The sequence below is a fragment of the Lonchura striata genome, chromosome 1 (assembly GCF_046129695.1).
Source record: "Lonchura striata isolate bLonStr1 chromosome 1, bLonStr1.mat, whole genome shotgun sequence".
Lineage (NCBI taxonomy): Eukaryota > Metazoa > Chordata > Aves > Passeriformes > Estrildidae > Lonchura > Lonchura striata.
Window position 1 is genome coordinate 71,503,770 of NC_134603.1, and position 17,347 is coordinate 71,521,116.

Below are 17,347 nucleotides of genomic sequence, written 5' to 3' on the forward strand. Positions count from 1 at the left end.
GATCATACATTTGGGCCAAACAACAGTACTGTTTGAAGGCTTCAGTGGAGTACTCACTGAAGTATAGCTAGAATGGTTTCTAAACAGATGAGCTCTAATTGAAGAACCAAAGAGTCTGAGACTTAAAAAAAAGGGTTGGAAAAGATCCTCCTGCAAAGTAAATAGCATCTGTTCAGAGAGTAGGAGGTTTAAATAGATACTTTTTCTGTATCACTGAGCTCAGCACTGACAGCTTAGCTCCTCAAGCCAATTTTTCCTCTGATATTGGCTTTGTACAGATTGCTGGGCTTTGTTTTGGGTTGGTGTTTGGTTTTGCTTTGTTGGTTTATTTTAATATGACAAATGCTTGTTGTTCCAAATCAAAAATCTGAAGCGCCTTCATTACATAGATCAAAGGTATTTTCTTGTATATTTTCAGAATTATATAGAAATTTTGTAAAGAGTCTGATTTCTGGCATGTATATCCTAGTGAACATTCCACAGACAAGATAAAGGAGAGTTGAATTGTATTTCTGATGAGCTCAAATTTCAGTACTATCCTGGATTCAGCCAGGACAGGGTTAGGTTTTTACAGTAGCCATGAAGGGGAACATGGCCAGACTCCTATGTTATTCAGTACTTTGTCAGGTCACTTGCCATGGGCAGGAGTAAGGGATTCTCTCTCTTGTTTCTTGATAGAGGAAAAAGTGTTCTGGGCAAAATGATCCTGTACTGTTTTGCTTTCTGTGTAAATAATTTTTTTTGTCTTATACTTTTGCTATTAAAAGTGTTGCTGTTATTGTTCATTTTCTTATCCCATTGCTGTTTCCAGTAAACTGTTCTTATCTCAACCCATGATTTTATCTTTCATGCCTGCAGATCTCAAATCCATCCCCAAAGCAGGAAGGGGGAGAGTAAGCAGGATCTGGTTTGGGAGAGTCCCAGTGAGGCATGGAATCAGAGAGTACTGTTCCTAAATTATGACAGCTAGTGGTTTTGGATGGTAACCATAACACACAAATGATCTGGTGCAGCACAGCAGCACAGAGAATGCACTTTCTAATGATTATACATACTCACAAAATTTATATTTCAAATTACACAGCAAGGACAACTAAACACCATCATAAGCTATGTGGTAGAATCAGGGTCTAATAAAAGAATAATTCCTAAGAAAGGAAAGGTTGAGCCTGTGACACAAGTCCAAGGCCAATCTTAGTGGATAGTCATCCTCTTCCAAATAATGGTGCTTGTAAAAGAGGTTCTTCTCTCTCAACCTCTTATCACAATCACCTACTAAAGTTGTGCTCACTCCTCTGTTAGTGGTAGATCATGTAGAACTGGACAGATTGCCTTGGACAATTTTAACTATTTACAACAGAATTACACCACATTAGGAAAATAAGGGTGTTGTGATAATCGCAAAAAACTGTGATATACCTGAAAAATATGTTTCACTTCCCAATGCCCAGTCCTCCAACTGAAAACTGATGTTTGGTGTGGCCAGAGCACAAGCTCCACATTCTTTGTCCCACTCCACCCTTTTCATTTGCCTGTGGATGAGGACGGAGTATCAGAAACTCTTGTGCTACCCTATTTAATGCCCAAGCAATAAGACCATGATCTCTAACAAAGCCGTATTTGACTGAGTGGAAGGAGTTGCTCCCAGAGGAGCAACATTTCTTATTTTTCTGTAAGTAAGGAAGTCAAGCACAATATTTAGTTATGGCCAAACTTCTCTGAAATGTAGTCAATGATCCAGAACATATATCCTAGTCCTTGGACCACCTCAATCTCTTTTGCCAAAACAAGCAATATCAACCATGTACAACAGACAACAGAGGGCTATCAAACTTCAATTCATATCTATGATTGTCTTATATCAAAAAAGGGATTTTTCATAAGTTTGCAAAATTAGCAAGGTTCATGTTTTATTGATGTAAATTTCACAAAATCAACTCACATTAAACTGTTGGGTTATGCTTCTTTGATTCTATGGTTCTATGATTCAGATCATAGGACTGATTTATTTTGCTGTAAATGTATTGCATATTTCATTCCTACACAGACAGTGAAACAGGCTTCATGCCTTTTCTTTACAAAGGGAAAATACATATATTCTTTCATGTAAATATCATGCACAATGGAATCAGGCATGATAAATCATTTAAAAATTGTTTTTCTTTTTAACAAAGCTTACAAAACCATGACACATGGCTAGCAACTCATGCCAACAACAATGTGTACTAGATGGAGACTGAAAGGCCCAAGCCATGGCCAGCATTTGGTTGTCACCTTCAGTAATGAGTCTCAGGTGTCTATTCTGATGCAGCAGTAGTGGGAAATTGCTTATGCTTGCAGATACATCCAGACAGCATCCAGCATGGCTTTCCAGTGAGTTTCTGACCCTCAATCAGGTACAGATTCTGTCTGCTGTGTAAATGAGACCTTATACAAGAAGAATTTTCCAAAGAGCTTCAGTGTATTTCATCATCATCTCACTGCTGGGGAGCAAGTTCCTCTGAGGCAAGTTCTTTAAAAGAGCTCATACAGTTCAGATATGTGTTAATAACCAGATTCCAGAGGGATCATCACTTCCCCTTCCCTTTCTACCTCAGCAAGGTTGGAGAAGGGATTTTTTTCTGTGCTGGGATAATGAACCATATCTCTCTCTCAGTCCTGTTGTGACTCTTCCCTGATGCTGATCTTGCCACAGTCGCTTTACAACTCCCACACTTTTTAAGAGGACAGGCTTGCATATTAATCTGGAGCTCAAACACAAACTAATGCTCAAAAGAAATGTTTAATCTCCTTTCTCTACAAAGTACAATACCACGATCCAAGTGGGGAAAGGTGGAATAAGAAGATGCTTGATGTATTGCACTAACTTCAAATGAAAATTTAATGTGCTTTTATAAAGGCCAAATCCCCCTTTCAGCACACACTATTGATTAAAAATTAGCTGACAGAGATCTTTAACAGACGTATTGGTGCAAAATTGTCCTTCACAGAGGGGATTTTCTATAAAGATTCTCAATTACATTCAAATTTATTCAGCTTCTCCTGACTAGAAAAATAAACAAAAAGTAAGCCATTTACTCATCTAGTTTTCATGCACTATCCAAATGTGGCAGAGATCACATGATAAAAAAAAAAACAGTGTAGTAGGAACTACAGAGGATCCTACTGAGGTAAAGATCACCATGTGCCCTTTTGTCATTTGAACGTTCTACTGCTGATACTCTCAACAGCTACAGACTGTGAAGCTGTTTCCTGACAGCCTTTCTGTGGGAAGAAGCTACTTTTCTGCCTCAAGGAAGGTACCTTTCGCCCTGATTGGATACTTATCTGTGTATGGAAATGGCCACTTGCCTGTAATGTAACGTATGCATCAGACATGGCAGAGAAAAATATGTTACAAAGACAGTAATTGTTATGGGACTGCTCAATGGCAAGCTACATTGATTTTACATCATAACATTTCACAGCAGGATGAGACAAACATTGCCCTCTCATGCACCTGAAAATAGTTTCTGCACTGATTCTCCTAAAAGCTGCCCACTGCAAATCAAGCAGCTGAAATGAGCATAGGATCTTTCTGAAACATTATGGCACTTGCTACACTGCCACAGCCAACCAGCTGCAGCAATTCTTGAGTGATGTGTACAAAGGAGTTCAAGCTTCCTGGCAGGAGGTTGCATTCCTTATCCCATCTCCTATCTCTGTATCACTTTTATTCATTTCCCAGCAAAATAAAAGAAATTATCAGAAAATATTAACATGTCAGGGCAAATCCATCATTCCACAGTATATAGAGGAAAAATAAATTTGCCCTTTGTATAGTTAAAGTCAAAAAAGACAGAATGAGTTACACTTCAATGGGCCCTTGAATATGACATTGATGCCAGAGCAAGAAAGGAGAGGACACTGTTGAGCCTTGAAAAATAAGAGTTATGTTTTTTTTAAATGGAATATCATCCTTCCCAGGTCTCATTTTGTACTTTTAGGAGATAAAAATTTGGGGAGTGGAGAGCTCATAAACACAGAACTCTGCAAGGTATTTTATTTAGTGTCCTGTGACATACTAATCAAACAGTCAGTGCTGAACAGTATAATTTTATGCATACTTTATCAGGAAAAATAAGAAAGAGCTAACTGAGAAATACTTAACAAGAGAAAAAGATTTATAGAAATCTCATAGACTAGTAGGGAACTTTCTTTTCTTAAGAGAATTGACAGGAGAAGACTGCAAAATAACCTTGCTCCACGTTATTAATTTTTTCATGCGGACCTGGACTAAATAATAATAAATTCAGAGGGAACAAAAAATAGTAATAAATTCAGAGGAAACAAAACCAGCAAAAGGAGAAATGACAACAGAGATGTTTGTGTGGTATAGGGCAGGTAGGTGAGGGCATGGTTACTAGTGCCTGGGAGGTCCCTTTGCCCATACTTCACCTGATCAGAACAATACAATGTAGGGAGTGTTCACTGGATGGGAGTTGGCTTGTAGTGCTGGTTGGGAAAGCTGCTTTTTCCATGTAAGGGAACACAAAATGAAAGGTCCATCACACAGAGCAAACAGTCCCACATCAGAACACGCCATTCAAACAAGACACATTTTCACACCAAGTCACCTGGCTAACAAGAAACATCAGACAGCCCTCATGGGAGAGCACAAAAGGCCCAGCAGTAACTCCCAGTGTCATACTGTGCCATAAGGACAGAAAAAGAGGAAAGCTGTGATCAGCAGTAGCAAGCTGAAATTACACCTGACTGTGACTTTAGTGAAACTAGCAGTAAACTAATTCAGATTACACAACCACTGTCAATATTTGTGTTTTGTAAAAAGAGCTTTAAGAACTGAACATGATCAAGAGCCACAAAATCAGTCTGTAGTTTGGGAAAAAAGGGTTTAAAATAATTCAAGCTGTCACTTCATCACAGGTGAGAAATGAAAGGCAATGTGCATGCAGTACAACTGTCTTTAGTGAAAAATTAGTGAATACTAATGCAGCTCTGGCACTAAAAGGAAAGGAAAAAAGTATACTAGTGTTTTGAATGTGATACTAGAAAAGCTAATAATAGAAATTAGACACGGCTTTTGCCTAATGTGTCCTCTTTGGAAAACCATATGCTAGTCAAGAGTAAATTTCCTCAGATAAGGATTATTCAGATCAAGAGAGACAGTAGGTAACAAAACAGAATGAGGTGCACCAAGGGGTCATTTTACAGCACGGGCTTGTGGGGACCACACTGCAAAAAGAGCTCCAGTACCTGATTTCAGTAAGTCTGACAAAACAATTGCACGAGATAGATTGCGCAAGACCCGATTGTCATGAAGAAGGTGGGACCAGTGGACTGGATTTATTGTGCATGCAAAAGCATCTATACCGTGGGCAACACAGACCTCCAGATCTGGGTAATAGGGTATACAGGACATCAGCCAGTGTGATCCAGTGCTTCCTTCTGTCATTAAATTCTATGGATCTATGATAAATATAGCCTGAACTATGGCAAATTGTTTACTGCCACAGTTGAGATCTATGAACCTTTTTAGGGTAGGGTAATGACAACTCAAATACTTGAAATGTTACTCAGGTTTAACTCCATAATCAAGCCTTTCAAGTCAAAACATAATGCACTTGGGGGTTACCAGTGATTAGTTGAGTGAGTTTTGCCAGCATGCATTCCTCCAGGGCCTTACCCCATAAAATTTAGTCAATTGCTAGTTTATGCTGCTTGCTCCTGTAGTATATATTATTTGGTCCAGTATTTTTTATATGCTAAAGTGAACTGTTAATTTTCCTAATCCAGGTTTGGGCAAGCAACTGTTCACTTATGTTTTCTTTTTTGTAGAAATATGATTGCTTCAAAGAGAATCAAAAGATGTTAATAATGCTTCCTGCTCCAATTAAGCAAAGCAAATCTTGGTAGTGGTGTTTTATTCTCTTTTGTGCCTTTTGGTGTCTCATGGAAAAAATTTGCACTGTATATGGAACACAAAATAAGTCATTTTCCCTTAACACTCTATGGGGAATTATGTTTCTCTTGAATATTATGATCAATGTTACTCAGACTTCTACCCAGATTATTGCACACAAAAATAAATATAATGTCTGCCTGTTTTTAAGATCAATTCACATTAAATCCATGCAGTCATTTATCCATCAGCCACTGAATCTTATGTTTAGATTTTTGTGATGTTCTAGGACAGAAATATAATTATGGTTTCCAAATGCATTTATGCATAAAGATCCCACAATCACAATCATTCATGCAGTACTACTGAAAGTAGTAATATAACTTAGAAATGTAAAGTAATTTAATGAACATGCTTTCACACCAGGAAAACCTTGCTGTTTTCTATTGTCATCATTTGAGTGAGTCAGAAGAAACTGAGAAATTCCACTCTTTCTTTGTCTGCTGAATTAGGAAAGCACCTGAAAAAGTCAAAGACAATTGAAATTACTTAAAGACTCTACATATGAACTAGAGTAAGAGAATGATCAGGAGACACACTACAGACACTAATTTAAAAAAACGGCACATTAAATAAGCAGAAAATATGACAAGGTCAAAATGTATTTTCTGCAAAGAGCAATTAAAAGCTGTACCTGAATGACCCATCAGGAAAAAATTTATCAGAATTCACATTTACAGTGCCTTAAATATTAATTTCAGTGTTCATTTCTGACACATTTTTATTTCAGCAATATTTTAACACATTTCAGTTGTTTGCCTCTAGTGAATACCACTGTTAGGGTTGATTACAAGTGCCCAAACTCTTGTCAGACAGAATGATCTAAACTGCAATTCAAATCCTGTAGTCTATACTGCCAGGGACTATAGGTATCATGGCAGTTTATACCCCAGGGCCTGAAAACTGCCTTGTGTTTTCCAGATGCAAGCACTGGTGAGCCCAAGGACTTTCTAAATGCTATTTCAAAGCCTTCAATACATCCTTCTTAAATGGTCAGATACTACATACAATGGCCATATTTGAAATGGATTCATGAGGTCAGAAGTAGTAGGCATTTTCAAAATAGAAGAACTTTCATAGGTGTCCCTTCTAAAAAGAGAAGAATTTTCATTAACAGTAGCTGCTGGGTGATAAAGACTGAAGTTTAGACAGAAAATTGAAAATTGCATTTACACTAAGCGTTATGCTATCAGGGACCCAAGTATCTTTTGTCTGGTGGAAGCTGCAGCCATGCTGCAAAAAGGGGACTGAACAGAAAAAGGTCCACAGAAAAAGGTCCACAGAAAGCAGTGTGTGAAGAGACAGTGAAAATAGCGAGCATGAAGCTTATGACTTAGCATGCCTTCTTTCAGAGTCTTTGGTAACTAGTTTCTTAAAATAAGAAAGCACCTACTTTTACTGAAGAGTCCTTACTTTTTCAAGAGCTAAGTGCCCAATCATTTCCTATAAACCATGGGAGGAGGAAACAGGGACTGAAGGAACCATGGCTCCTTGCAAAGCCCAGCTAGGACAACTGCAATCACTAGAACTCAGTAACTAGAACATTTATGGGACATCTGGCTTTAGACCTGTTCAGAGGATGAAGAGGTAAAGAAACCAGAGATTCCAACACAGCAGATGATCTCTCCATATTATCCCGCCTTATTTAGCATCAAGGATATTTTCTCCATCTTCTCCTTTGTCAGCAGCATTTTACATGATGATCCAAGTACATCTTATAATGACCTGTTGGATTGTGCTCTCTGAACACTCAGCACAATGTGTCCCCACAGACACTGTTAAGTCTTAGAAATCTGTTTAGCACTGTTAACATATATATGTGAGGGTATTCAAATATAATTAAGAGCAGGTATATAACCACTTTTGATAATTAATGTGAGGTGTAAATGCAAAGGCTTTTTTATGGATCTACATTCAGTCACAAATTTGAGACACATTGTCCTGGGTTGTAAGATAAGCTTGTATTCTATTTGCCATCTGTCGAAAGGTTGGGCAGGTTTTGTTATCTCTCTCAAAGACAATGGTTTGCCCCGTAGAGGCAATGGTTTGTTTATACACTATTGACTGACTCACTGCCGGGCTGGTAAATGTAACACCGTGAGGGGTCCCACCCAGAGGGGGAAGCCAAGCACTCTATTATTGTTAAAAGGGGTAGCTTTTTGGGGAGAGGAGGCAGCTCTCTGGGTGGGACTCCGAGAGAAGCAGCTCGCTCTCTCTCTTCGCGGGATTCCCAGAGAAGCAGCTCTCTTCGGCGGCACTCGCAGCCAAGCAGCCGGAGCGCGCTGAGGCGACGGCGGCGGAGCTCGGAGGCAACCCTGGCGCAGAGGAAGACCGGCCCCACTGCCACCAGATCTTCAGAGGAAAACTATACCCTTCTAAAGATCACCACTGCAGCTGCAATTCATCAACTACTGCAAGGGGAGCAGTCATCCCAGCAGGACTGCTACTGGCACCCCGAATTCTCAGGTTCTGGACTTTTTCACTGGTTTTGTTTGTACCGATTGCATTTGCCTTTTTAAATTGTTGTCTAGTTTTCTCCTAGTAAAGAATTGTTACTCCCATTCCCATATCTTTGCCTGAGAGCCTTTTGATTTAAAACTCCTAGTAATTCAGAGGGAGGGGGTTTACCTTCTCCATTGCACAGGAGGCTTTAGCCCTCCTTCGCAGATTCCTGTCTCGAAGCTAGACACACATGCAAAGTATGCCCTTTTTAATATTTTCAAATTCTGCAGTCCCTAGGTTGTTGAGGTGTGACGGGGTTTATGGTTTGTTTGTTTGGGTGTTTTTTTTGGTTTTATTGTGGTCATTGCAATTTTCTTTTCCCTAAAAGCTGGGAAATAGGATGAGAAAGTGACTGAATGAAATAGTTCATAACTATCTTTGTTATTTTTACCTATGTTGGGTTTCTAATTTGCTACATCAAACTAACTCATGATGTGTTTCACTACCTGCAGTACATAATTAGAGCAGGTTGACATCGCGACTCCATTTCACTGGCATTCACAGTTGTGAATGACCAATTGTCTGAAGAGCCATTTTTCTCATGTAAGTAATAAATAGAAAATTCTATTACTCTGGAGATAACAGTAAGAGGTGCAATATATCTTCCTGAAGAGGAAAAAAGACCTTCCAACCAAAGATTTCAATACAATATCCTGAACATCAAACTGCATTTAATAATTTAATTATTTAATTTAGGATTCAACTTTGCTCTCACTGTATAACTGGGAGCTTTGTTAATATGCTTAATGGAGAAGTATTAACAGGCTACAGAAAAAACACTCAGTAGAAATCAATACTGAAACAAATGCTCAGAACAACACACAGAGCTCCCCTGAAGAGTAGCCACAGATCAGAAGACCCAATCACCTCATCCCAGTGACAGCTCCATGCTGCTCTTCAGAGTCTCTCTCTCCAGTCTCAGTTCCTTTGCTGCCAAAAGAGTTGCTAAAAATCTTCTCTAAATATAGGCTACTAAACACAGTCAAAGAAACACAACTGAGAGATTTTAAAATCCAACTTTCTAGAGCAGGCTGTCAAAATTAATGACTGAAAATACTGAACCAAGTTTCTTTAAGGATGCTTTAGTGTGATGCACTGTGATTTAAAAATCAGACCACATATGATGAAGACATGCACATACTGTGACTCTGCACCACTGTTTACAAGGAATTCCTTTGTTCATTGTGATGAAATAACTTATAGAGATATTTCTAAAGAAACAGGCAGAATTGAATTGGAAGTATTGGTCTCATTTTCAAGTTCATAGACTTGGAAAACTGTCAGTTTGAAGGAAGCAAATAGGAAGGACATAACTGTTGTGATGGAGAAAGTAATCCAGGGTGATAGCAATGCACTGGTGGAGTTGAATTATTTGGAGGATTAAAAAGTCTTTAAGAGAATGGCCCACCAAATCCTGGATAGTCTTTCCATCTGAACTTTGTAAGAAAAAATGTATCAGTAAATTGCATGAGGGGTTTTATTCTGAATAACTGTTGTGCAAAAAGTCAGGATATTTGCGGAGCCCAGAGAAGGTCACTGGGGACTTATGATGAGCCAACATTTTATTTTTTTTCAAAGAGGATTGCCAAATAAAGAAAATGCAGGAAGAAAATGTCTCATGGCAGCATCAGTGTCATTTTTCAACACAGGCATGGAAGGTATCACTGCAGAAACTAAAAAGGAACTGACCAAAAGCCAGCCAGATGGGAATTAATAATGTGGATAGTCAAATGGAAACTTGAAGAACAGAGGGCAAACAGCAGCGAGTGGTGGCTAGTAGGGTGATTATAAGAGAAAAAATCAGGGAGACATCATCTGTCATTGCATTCACTTTGTTCTGGATAAGTAAGAAGAATCAAAGTACCCTAGAGACACTAAGAGAAACTCCAGTGATCTTAAGATAAAGAATGGTTCCTCCTCCAAATCCTCCACAAACTCATGGCTGTAATACCCTCTCAACATAACAAAGGTTTCTCTGGAGAAGCCTCAGGCAGGCATTCCTCTCACATCATTATCCTGGTGTGCATTCATAGTAATTCAGCAGAATTCAGATGGTCAGACTGGGTAGGTGTGTTTGTAAGAGCTCCATTGTCATGCCAGGGAAATCTCTTTGACAGAATTCTAGCTATGTGAGTTATGAGACTTCAGTAGCTATTTTTCATGTAATTTCTATTTGTATTTAGATACTGCTCCTCATTTCTTCCTATTAAGCAGCTTCATTAAGGCTGTTCTCAAAACCAGGTCCTGGCACTGCAAAAAGTCTTTACTATTCCCATAAACCTTTAGCAGGAAGGATATACTGCTGTTTCAATCTCAGCTTTGTCACTTCCCTTCCCTTTCTTTTACTGGATTGAGACTATTTTGTCCTTAGTCTCCAGTGCTAACACCTCATCTTCAGCTGTTGACTTCAAGAGTATCCAGGTGGACATTACTGGTCTTGGACTGTATTCTGCTCCATGTTTATGCTTTCTGCTGCCACTAATCCCGGGTGTGCTCCTCAACAATTCTGAACCAGGAATCTAGATTTTAAATTTGCTCAACTAATGAGCACAGAGGAACTCACTGAGGAAAGCAAAACAAATGGTTGGCATGGGGAGCAGTTTCATATGAAATCACCTCTTACTGTCATGCCCAGCCACCTCCAGAGCCTGGTATGGGTGAGATACTGCTTCTCTCCTTCATTTGTCCCTTTCTTCTTCTGCCAGACTGTGCAAAGAGGAATCTATGAGTACATTTATTTGACATCTAAATGAATTTGCCATGCATTAATATTATTTTGATTTTTTTTTTCTTCCTACTAAGACCTTTCTGAAGTCAGTTCTTAGGGGCAATGCAGTCTCTCTTTTAACTATGTAGAAAAGTAGACACACAAACACTCCTGATAAACATCTTCTGATCTGGCATAAACAGTTTGTTCTGAAATGAAGTTTTTAATTCATGGGTAATTCAAGACATTATCTCAATTTCAGAATTATAAAAGGGGAAGCTGGAGTCTTCTCACTGCAGAAGATATTTTTAGGGGAACAGCCTTCAATTAGACAAGAGAAAGGTCTGTACTGGATTAAAACAAAAGATACTATTTTATGAACAATTATGTAATGATAATGAACTGTTTTTCTAAAAACTGAAATAGTGGAGGATACAAATAAAATTCACAGAAAAGTATTATGAAAAGTTAGGAAGCAAGTGCTAATATTCATGTAAGTAAAAAAATTGCATAAAACCAAAAGTAGACTATTTTAGGGAGATGTTAGTAACATAGCACCTATAGATCTTAAATTTTAGTAAGCCATAACAGAGGGCACCAAAGAGCACCAAGGGAGACAGAAAAAACAAAGTAAAGAGAGGAAGACCATGAGAAATCATTATCATAAGCCACCTCATACACACTGCATCTTATTTTGCACTGCTACAGATATACTAGGTACCTTTAGCACATCTAGAGCATTTATGTTTTACAAGATCCTACTAAATCTCAAAGTTTACAGAATGTAGTTAACAATATTTACATGGAACTAGAATATGAACATGAAAGATGGCATAGGAAGGAACATCACAGAAAGGTTGTTCACTGAGAACATGTCAAATATGAAGAAAAAGCACCATCAGAACTATGAAAATTTTACAAAAAAGAGTGTTTGGTTACATAGCATCTGCGGCTTTATTTTAAGATGAGCTTAAAATAAGATGATGATGAATAATGTATTTCCAAAATGTAATGAACACTCCAAATCGAAATTGAAATTATTAGGTAGATGTTAACTGAAATACTTTCTTTTATACCTCACAGCCAGATACAGGGATCAATCCAGAAAATTTATTGCTTTTGCAGAAAATGAATAAGCACAGTCTGCTTACTGGACTTTATATTAGAGGCAACAAAACCAAAAATATAACAATTCAGATTAACATGTTTTCCTTCTTTAAAGAAAGATGCAGGATGGATAGGGACAAAAGGAGTCTTTCCTTTTACCCATATTCCTAGCAATCTCTATACTGAAGGCCAAAGAGAAAAAAAAACTCAAAACACTATTAAGCAGGCCTAAAGACAGCAAAGGTTTTGACAAAACAGAAATTGATCATTTTATCCATGCCATTTGAAAATCAGTGTTTCACAGAACCCAGTAAAAGACAGTCATCTCCACCAAGTAAGGTTTAGCAGGAATGCACAGTGACTGAATCATCTCAATCTTTCCTAGATTTTTGCTTTAATAACAGGTATTGAGAAAATACTAAATTATCAAAGTAGGAAAAAAAATGTATTACATAAATAGTTCATCCTTTCCCACAGTGATGTTCTGATCCTTCACCACTGGTGAAGAGAAAATAGTAGCAAAGTGGTACCAAGGCATCATGGTTTCAGGGAAGTAAATGGATCTTAATAAACACCTTTTTTTTTTTTTATGTTTGAAGGATCTTATTTCAGTTATCATATTATGAGTATTTTTAACTTTAACTGTGTAAAACAGAGACAACTTGACAGAGCATCTTAGTTTATAAGGAATTAGTTGTCTAAAACATGAGCAAAAAGCAAATCCAAACCAACAGATATAATGATCAATAGTTGATGTTCCCTGTTTGAGCTTGTACTCTCTACATGTAGTGTACAAATCCTTACAATAATAAATCTACACAGTAATGAAAAAGTATGACTACAACTAATGTAGAAACTGGAAAACCAGCTCTGCACTGTCTGCATTGGGTGGAAACCATGCAGACACAGCACCAAGGCACTGTGCAGCTTTGAGTTAAGTATTTACACAGCTTTGGAGAGCTTGCAGCTTGCACTGCACTTCATGCCACAGCAGCAGCAGCACAGCTGGAAGCACCTGAGCCAGCAAGCTCACAGCTGGGACATTTTCACACAAATTGCCAACAGACTTCTGGCATTCTGCAGCATTGACATTCACATACAGCTTCAGGATTTGTATTCATTTTGCATGGTTTTGCCTCAATACGAAAAGCAAGGCAAGATAACTAGAACATTTAAAACTCAAACATTTTTTAAGAAGAAATATGACATAAAGGATTTAAACAGTGGATTTATTAGACTGGAAAAAAGCCCAAAAGCCCTAAGAGAGAAAAAAATGGTAAATAATTTACATATTGGTGTTCCTGTTCTGTCTTGCTTCTGTGTTTAAATTCTTAAAGTACCATACCTCAGACATCAATCACATAACACAGGAATCTGGAATTGTGTGCACATGTAAACTGTAGACATGGCACAAGACTTTCAACTGAATGTTCAAAATGTGTGATAGTAGCTATGGTATTACTCAGCTCAAACAAGATACACATTTCCAGCCATCTGCCATGAGTATTCGCAGGGGAAAAAAAAGTGTTAAATCGACAGTACGTGAAGAACAGCCCCTAGACAAAAGAGAGTAACGCTGAGATTCATTTTATTTTGCAGTTCTAGTGGAAATAAACATTTCTTGAAACATACTTCCATAGCAATTCATTGATAGGTATTACTCCTTAATTTTACTAGGCAGAAAGACCAAATGATTATCTTTCAAGTTGTCTACCAAAGAAATGAAAAAAAAAAAATGCTGGACAGGAATCAAACTGAAAATGTACTGTATTTTGATGTTTGAACCCTATAAACTGCTTCATACTTGATTGTAATATTTGTTTTCAGTATCTGCCCTTCTATTTTTGTTCAGACTCTAAGATATTTCAAACGAAAGCCACCTTAGGTTAGAAACCCTTAAGTTTCTATATACACAGGCAAAATTAATAACTTCCAGGAGAAATTACTGCCTAATTATTACACAATACAATCCTGGTTCTCAGCCAGCCAGGGCCATTTTTCACCACTTGTTCCTGAGACACTACCTTCACAAAAATAGAATATTGAAAAGTGGACGGCAGATTTTATATCATGTGTCATAAACAAATATACCGTGTCAGTGCCTATGCACCCTTCCTTTCCATAGCTGATTGTGAAGGAAAGTGAACATTAAAAACAATTAAAAAATGAAATTATTCTGGAGGGAACAGAAGGCAAAGACAAGCAGGGAGTAAGTAGATGTTAAAATATGAAAAAGTAGCAATTTAAACAGATTACAGTCTCAAAGTCCCAACCTGCTTCCTTAGGAGTTGCATGAGACCTGTTAGCTATTTTTAACCCACTTCTAGGGGGAGAAATTAAACAGGGATATTCACTAGTTCAAGCTTATTTTATATATGAGCAAAAGTAAGTTGAAACTGGATGATAGCTTAGGAACTGGCACTGAGAACTGAGTTTTTGGCAGCAACGAGAAAAATATTAATAATTCACAGAACATAAAAGAAAAGTAAGAGCAAAGGTCATGAATACAATGGTGACATGCAAAATTTCAGATGGTCAAGAGAGCATTTCAACTGTTTGTCAGTTTTCTTTCATGGTATTTTATTTCACATTGGGAAGATTATTTGCATTCCCATTCACTCAAAATTTTTTCAAGAAAGATTTTGTATTAGAAGCATATAAAAATAATTAATCTATTCACCAACAGTAACAAGACAGTCCAGGATTTATATTATTATGTTAACAAAGAAAGCTTCAGATAGCTAAAAATATTGCAGATAGCAAGTCATGGCTCTAAAGGCAGTGCTGGGAGGAGGACATGGCTTACTCTTGCCTATCATGGAACACAAGAAGGGCTGGAGAGTGCAAGAGTCTGCCAGGATGAGTCAAAAAGAAAATGCATCATGCATGAAATGTAAGAGAGGAAAAATGTGTTCATACCTCAGGTTGCACCTACACTGTTCAGCTGCTGAGTCCATGGACCAAGAAACACAGCTTAGCTTTACAGAGTTCCAGTCAACTTTATCAGTAGGAAGAATATTTACAGGCTTCCATGAGTAACAGAACTACAAAGCAGCTGCAGAGAAGGCCACATTTCCTTGCTGGGTTTTACAGAGCATAAAAACACCTAAGAATTCTCTGATAATTTGTGATAGAGCAAATATTTTTAACAGAACTAGAGGTTTTTAGTTTGATTTTTTGTTTTTGTCGGTTTTTAAGATTTTTGAAAGACATGTCTCTTATTAACACTCAACCTAGCACTCCTCATTGGCATTTTAGTAAGACCAAGGACCTTTCTGTAAACTTCCATTTCTCCCTTTGGATTTATTGACTTGGCTAGCAGTTTGATTTTTCACTGCAACATGTTACAGTAATCACACTTGGCAATCACAAACGTGGATTAGCATAGCCAAGCGTAGGAAGACGGGGTGCAGTTTCCTGTCCAGCCTCAGGCAGGAGGGACATTTTGCACTGCTGGCATTGTGTATGTTTGCAAAAGCAACATAAACACGCAAAAGGCCCCTCAGGGTTTACATTTTGACACATCCCAAAGTTCAGCCTAGTTGAAGTGCTACCTTTTGCCAAATGAAACTGAACCTTATTGTGGAATGATAAACACCACTACATATCAAGCAACCCACAACATTTAGTCTAGCAGCAAACTAGAAGTTGTGTCAAAAGCTAGATCAATATCTGTTTCTACAACTGTATTTCCTAGAAGAGTGAAAAAAAAAAGTATGATGAGAAATGCTGAATTGCTTGCAGATTTCCTTTTTGATAATTGTTCCCTCTACTCGCTCATCTCTAAGTAATTTCAGCCTTATCAAATCAGACAGCAGCACTGGTAAAAGATCTTCTATACAGTGGATGTAGTTTTTCACAGCTGTACAGTGATCCTGGATTTACTATCAATATTTGACCAAGGGAAGAAGAAAGAACTGTAGTTTTGATAAGACTGAGGGTGACTTACCTCTTCCTTGATAAGACAACTGTATTCTTGCTTTCTGCCTCTTATTTTAAAAATATATTTAAAAATTTTCATCTGAAATTTGACTGGTATACAGCCAACCTTTCCATTATGAAGGAACATAGGGTTTTGCTATAGTTATTTTTCTACTGAGCCAAGCATGATGTATGCATGAGTAGCCAGTCAATACTGGATGCTTTAAAGAAAGACATAAAAACTAAAGTTGATCAATGATTTTTCATCAAACATATTCTCCCAGAAAAATGGGGTTTTCAGTAAGATATCCCCTAGATTTCAATTTAAAAATATAGCAATGATTTCATCAACAACAGTAAATACAAAGGGATGGCTTTAGGAGGGAAGTAAAGGCGAGGTAATGAAACAAAATATCTATTTCAAACAGTGGAGATACTTTTTCAGAGAACTGATCAAAAGGGGGAAGAAAGACTTCTGAAACTGTTCGAGGAAAATATAGGGTTATTTCTGCACCAGACCTTTACAAAACCCATCACGCAATTATGCAGAACTCATGGTGCAAAGCATTTGTCAGTTAAAGGGCCTAGGTGTAATAAAATTAGTAATAAAATTTACAAAACCCTATACTTAATCCTCTTGCTCAGCCCAGTTGTTCATGTATGTTAATGTGCTATAAAGAACAGAAGTTTCTTCATGTGCTGGGAACTAATGCCAAAGAGTGTGTGATTTCACTAACTCACATTCTGAAATGGAAAGCACTTGGTGAATTACTCAGCTCTTTGGAAGCATCAGCTTCAGGTTTTACCAGCTGTGACATTTCACTTGTGCCAGTCTCTGACTCCTTATCAGTCTAAATCCTTATAAATCACACAGCAAGGAATACATTATTTTCCATTAATCTCTTTTCTAAGAGTTTTGGGGTTTTTTTAGTACATTTTTATATTTTCTTCTGCTTGTTGCTCCATAGGCATGCCATCAGGCATATTTAGGATATGCACTACCAGAGTGTCCCCTTAAATCAGGGTCACTATATTTGTGATATTCTACATGATCAGATAGCTTTGATAATATAACCTACCCTATTGTCACCCTTTAACACCTTTTCAATTGCATTTTTGCTTGCCAGGTTCTGTTCTAAAGCATATCC

The 17,347-nt window shown here is 37.7% G+C and overlaps 1 long non-coding RNA gene across 1 annotated transcript in view; it reads right to left on the reverse strand.

Annotated features, from left to right (window-relative positions):
* Positions 1-6,377: 6,377 nt before the first annotated feature.
* LOC116183235 (uncharacterized) overlaps positions 6,378-17,347 on the reverse strand; it is a 110,313-nt gene continuing 99,343 nt past the window's right edge. Inside the window, exon 4 of the long non-coding RNA XR_004147807.2 lies at positions 6,378-6,422. This is a non-coding gene — a long non-coding RNA (uncharacterized LOC116183235). The remainder of the gene's footprint in view (positions 6,423-17,347) is intronic.